Source organism: Humulus lupulus, chromosome 6 (genome assembly GCF_963169125.1).
Source record: "Humulus lupulus chromosome 6, drHumLupu1.1, whole genome shotgun sequence".
Lineage (NCBI taxonomy): Eukaryota > Viridiplantae > Streptophyta > Magnoliopsida > Rosales > Cannabaceae > Humulus > Humulus lupulus.
In genome coordinates, this window is record NC_084798.1 from 186533295 (window position 1) to 186539294 (window position 6000).

The 6000-nt window shown below is 31.1% G+C and overlaps 1 long non-coding RNA gene across 1 annotated transcript; it reads left to right on the plus strand.

Annotated features, from left to right (window-relative positions):
- The first annotated feature begins 2199 nt into the window (after positions 1-2199).
- Positions 2200-2698, plus strand: LOC133784352 (uncharacterized). The gene is made up of 3 exons (XR_009871296.1): positions 2200-2335; positions 2417-2467; positions 2564-2698. It is a non-coding gene; the product is annotated as an uncharacterized LOC133784352 (long non-coding RNA).
- The last annotated feature ends 3302 nt before the right edge of the window (positions 2699-6000 follow it).

Sequence of the window (6000 nt, forward strand, 5' to 3'; positions counted from 1 at the left end):
GAGAAAAACTCATGGGCAGCAGGCACTGCCCAGATTTCTTTAAATTGTTTAATGGTTTTTGCCATCCCAAAAATTTTGAAACTTGGTGAGAAAATTTTCAAGATATGTATCAAGGCCCTGGTAAAAGTTTAAATTAAAATATGTCACGGTTTAAGAGTAGTAATTTTTCTAAGTTTCCCTAAAAATGAGGAAAATTAGTAATTTCGAACCTTAGTAAATAAATGAGTTTTGGGAGGTTAGTTCTCCTAACCTAAATTGAATTTTTGACGTGAGATTTTGCCTAGTTCTCGTCATTAGGACGTATAATACATGAATAGGATTTTATAGGGTTGTGGCTAGAGAACCTAACATAGAATATGAGCTTAAAGCGGGATTTCTATCACCCTAAATTGAATAGAGAAAAGGTTAGGTTCGAAATTGGAAATGAAGTTGTTTTAAAAAATAGCTGAAGTTTTAGATATCTAACCAATCCCAAATTAGCTTAAGGATATTGAGAATTTATTTTTACCATTTTCTAAACACGGGGTCCAACTGCCCTTTCTTTTAAAAAATGACGTAATAAAGATCCTAGGTTATGGATTAAAGATGGTAAAAATGGGAGTTTGGTTTTATAAAACTGTAAATAAAAAAGTATTATCGTTATCGGATAATAAATTATAAAAGGTTGAAACATGGTATTTTTGGGTAAAGAATGGAAAACGGTAAACTCAGTACTTGAGTAAAAAGTGGGTAGTTTTCTAAGACTAAGAGTTGTCTAAAACTCCTTTTATAAGTAACCAAAATACGAGTAATACGATTTAGAGAGAGTAATGTAGAGATAGAATATTAAAATGCACAGCGCAGAGAGAATGTTGCGATAAGGATGATTTTCTCAGATGGTCGTAAATTGATTAAAGCGGAATATGGTCTTATACACTGTAAAGTGTTTAAGAGAAATTTTTAGTATAGAGTCTCTAAGAGAACCTTATTGAATGTAGCTATCATAGAATATTAGCTATACGAGTATGCCTTAGTTTAATCTGAGTACACTACATTAATTACAGTAACTGCGAAGGGAAAAGCGGATAGCAGAGTTAAAAGATCCAGCTGGGAACTAAGGAATCCTAGTAAGTTAGCCTTTCTCTTTCTTGGATACGAAATGATAATATACTAGTGTGTGCTTCTAGTATTAGATTACACTAGTTTTGTTTGGGTCATTAGGACCAGGGTATGCTTAATGCCTACTCTTGCAATGCTTTGGCATTCTGCGGCTAAATGGTAAGTAGGTTCGGGTTGGAGCCAGAACCCTAATTGTAGTGCACCAAATTTTTTCTTTTAGTTATTAAAATTTTTGTGTTTTATTTTATTTAAGTGTTAAGTGTGGTGAATTATTTTATTTAAATGTTGTTTATTTTTTTATTTAATTGTTGTTTGTTGTATTTAATGGTTTGTTATTTTATTTAATTGTTAGAATTGTTGGTAGCATTTTTGTGAAATTAATTGTTAAATGATATGTAATTATTTTTATTTTTAAAATGTGATTATGTGAGATTTGGTTGAATGTACTAAGGTGCATGGTAGGTAGTGATGCACCCTAGTGATTGAGTATGTGCATGTGCATGGTTGCATGGTGTGCATGCAATAGTTTTCTACACATTAATTTCCTTTTATTGGTTTATTTATTTTTATTTAATTAAGGGATTTAAAAAGAAAATAAAAAGAAAGGGAAATAAAGAGGTTTGTGTTCACACAAGAAAAATATTGGGAAACAAATGGTGAGAAATGATAGAGTTGTCATTTTTTGAATTCCTGTAACCTTAGACCCAGCCTCAGTAAAACGGGTATAACAAGGTCTGTGGGTATCTAATTTAGACAAAACTGGTACCGTTAGAAAGATAATGAAATTATCTACATTTTCTGTGAATATCATTTTTCCTAAAACGTAACAGAAACGGGTCAAAATCCAGTCCCAAGTCTCAGCACCCTAGAGTTACGAGAATAACATTATTTCCTTTATTAGCCATGGACAGCCAAGGAAGACAAGAGAGGAATTAGTGTGCTGTCAATGATAAAATGGATTGATTGGCTGAGTATAATTTTTAATTGAATTATATTTTAATTTATGGAAAAATAAAGGAAAATGATAATTACATTTTCCTTAGCTAGGTTTTGAAGATTGAGGCATTTAAATAGAAAATAAGAAAGAGATTGAAGGCTCATTTGGCTTGGTGGCTGCCGTGTGCTTAGAGAGAAGGGAGAGGGAGAGCTTGTGAGTTCTAGAGAGAGAGGTGGAGAAGAAGAACATGAAGGAGAAGAGAAGGAGAAGAAAGAAGAGGCCAAGGCTAGGGATCCTAAGGTATTGGTTAAGGTTCATAGCATTATATTTTGTCTCCTCTACATCTTGATTCTAAGCAAGGCAAAATGATGGTGATGATAGGTTTGGATTTTGTTGCAAGAGGATTGGAGGCTAGTGTTCGAAATCCCTAGGGTAAGTATTTGGGTTCATAGTGATGTTAATTTCTACCCCTTCTTGAATCTAAGATCATTTTTTTTTCTTTTCTTCATGTGGGTTTCGAAACCCTAGGCTTGAACAAGTGGTGGCCATAGTTTGGGTTATTGTCACTATTGTCCTTGAGTTCTAGCAAGAGAGGTAATGGGAACCTTTTTGTCTTGTGGTTATTGTTTTTATCTTTGGTTTCTTGTGGTTTGGAGAATATTGTTTGAGAATGGTGATGGGAACCTTTTTGTCTTGTGGTCATTGTTTTGTTCTCCTTTGATATATTAGATGATTAATCTTATTGAAATGCGGTGTTGATGATATGTTGTTTAAAGATCTTCTATGATTTGATGGTGGGTATGTTTTGGCTTAAAGACTCTATGTGAAAATAGACAAAGGTTTTAAATTGTGAACTATAAAAATGATGATGAATATCTCTTTTAAAAATAACATGAAAGGATTTGATTATTTTGCCTATGGGGATTTCGGCCTAAAGGTGATATTCAAAAGCATGATGGATATTTTTTTATATATTTAATGTCAATTTAATCTTAGAGATCATGATAGGTTGTGGCAAGATCTTGTATGAAGTTATGATGGTTTTGTTCTTTGGAATAATTGCATGGTAATAATATATTGAGAGTATATTTAACACAAGATCAAGGGTGGTTATTTTTTCATGACTTGTGAATAAGTTTCAAGGTGATTGATGAAATTGTATGCTCATGGTGTGATTAAAATGGTTAAAGATGTTAGAAGCATGCTAGGGTTTGTGTTGGAATATTGTACATAAATAAGCATGAATTTTGTGAATATAATAAAAAGAATGAATTTTATGATTAAATGTGCTTGCTGTTTTTTGCAAAACTGATGTTGTTTATGATGAGAATAATGTTTTGAGTGCTTAAATAAAATTTGCAAGTGTTTTGATGTTTTAAGAAGTTTGATGGGAAATTTAATTATGTCTTGAAATGATATTTTGTATAAATAAATATCTACAGATTTTTTTTATATATTTTTGAGAAAATATGAGTTTTTAAAAATAAGGATAGTGATTTTAATGATAAAATTTGATTGCTGGAATTTTTGTTTAAAAATGTAAAATGTGTTTCAATAAAAGGAATGTGATTGGTATTTTGAAATAAATAAATAACCTAAACAATGGTAAAACTTAAAAGTGATATTTTTCAATAAAAGAAATGTGATTGGTATTTTGAAATAAATAAATAACCTAAACAATGGTAAAACTTAAAAGTGATATTTTTTAATATAATATGAGTGGTTATTTTACAAGTTATGATTTTCTTTAATTGGATTAAGAAAAATATTAGATTTAATCCACTTGTGATTTTTAAATAATGGCTGAAAGTTTAGTTTAAAAAGTTTTAAATATAGTTATTTAATTTTCACATATGAATTTGTGTTACATAAAATTAAGTATTTAAAATAATTCAAACAAAATATATTTTTCCCACACTTGAAATTATTATTTTTCTCACATCAAAATATGAAATTCTATTAACTTAAATTAAATTGTTATTTTCTAAGGAGACATGATAATCATAGGTATTTTCTTTTTAAAATAATTTCCAATGCCTTTGCTTTTCTTTGTAATTAAAAATAATAAATGAGTCTTTTATATATTCTTAATGGCTAAATAAAATTGTTTTTATGAAATAAAAAGAATGTATTGGGAGATTTAATCAACCTAGTAACTTTAAGAAGATAAACAATGGTAAACAAAACATGCTACAAGTCTATTATTTTTAAAACGATAGAAGTAAGACGCATGGAATTATCGTTTTAAACGCCACATTTACGCAACGTTCCCACGTATGCATGTTACATGCAAATTCACTTTTACGACCAAAATTATGTATATAATGCAGCCATGTAGTTTTTATAGAAAGATGATGCATGCAATATAGGTAGAATGAGCATTATTCTTTTTATGACCTTATGTGTAATTAAGCATATGTGTATGTTGTGTGTAACTCCTACCATGTGTGCATGGCCCATGCACACATGAGTTATATGAGAGGGCAAAATAGTAATTATATGAAGCTAAGAAATGTCGTTTTGATTATGGTATAGGCTCGTTGAGAAGTTGTGGTTTTACTTAGCTTGGACCTGAGGTAAGGAAGTTAGATAGAATTTATGATTGTTTATGCTATGAATGGTAAGACTGTTTGTATGAATGAAAATGTTATGAGTTATGAAATGCTATAATGTGATGATATGTTGGCTTGTATGAATGCTGTATGATATGAATGGATGTTAGCGTGATGAACGTGACACATCAAATAAAGAGGTTACTAAGGATATGAAGACGTAACCGAGTTATATGTAATAGTTGTTAGCGTGTTGAACGCGACTCAAAAAATGGGTTACTAAGGATGTGAAGACGTAACTCGAGTTACTAAGGATATAAAGACGTAACTCCAAGGGCGGACGCACCGAGGTTATTCAAGGACCAGAGACTCCTGTTTACCTCAAAGGGTGGCATTGACAAGTTAGCGGGCCATGTTCACAAGGAATTATTTATGATTATGTTATGATGTTTGGTGATGTTTATGATTTTGTTATGATGTTCATGATATGATAGATGGCATTATGTTGACGTGGATATGTTTATGTTTATGATATTGATGCCAATTTTATGATGATGCTATGATGTATAAAGATGAATGATAGTGTTTGTAATTTGTTGTATTCTTACTTGCTTGTTGTTTGTACTTCCTTACTGGGCTTTTAGCTCACCCCCTTACTTTCCCTTCCAGGTAGCAAATAGGTTTCTCTGTGGCACGCGTGGTGATGTGGGGAGTTCTGTCGTCCTGGTGTGTATGCCGTGGGGCATCCTATGGATGAGAAACGATCAACTTTAAACACCAATTTTTAATAATGTTATGTTTAATGGGATTTTTCTTAAAATTGTCAGTGGGACTTAAAATTTTGTTTGTTTTAGAACTTTGTATAAAACTAATATTTTCTTTTTAAACTTTTGAGCCCAACTTGCATGTTTTAAGCGAGACCCCACTGAAACATTTATAATAAGTGGCTTTCTATTATAAACCATTGAAAATGTGAATGTTTTATTAAGTACTAGTTTAAGGGTGTTTTACACTAATGTAAAAGAGTCCGAGTTGGAGCCAGGACATGGTAAGTATATAGTTCGGGTTGGATCCAGGACATGATAAGTATATAGTCTGGGTTGAAGACAGGACAATGGTAATATAGTTCGGGTTAGAGCCAGAACAATGGTAGTATAGCGTGTAATGACCCAACTAATTCTAGACTTTAGACCATTAAGAACTAATATACATAGACACTAATCTTAAGAAAACATACATATGAAATAGTCATAACTTTATTAAAACTGTAAAGAAAAGGTTAAATACATAAAAAAATCAGGGTCGGATATGGGATCCCATTATTTGAAAATAAAACCTAACTTAAAATGTTAAATAAATTTGTTACATAATCAAGTGCGGAAAATACATAGAAAACATAATTAAAATGACTAA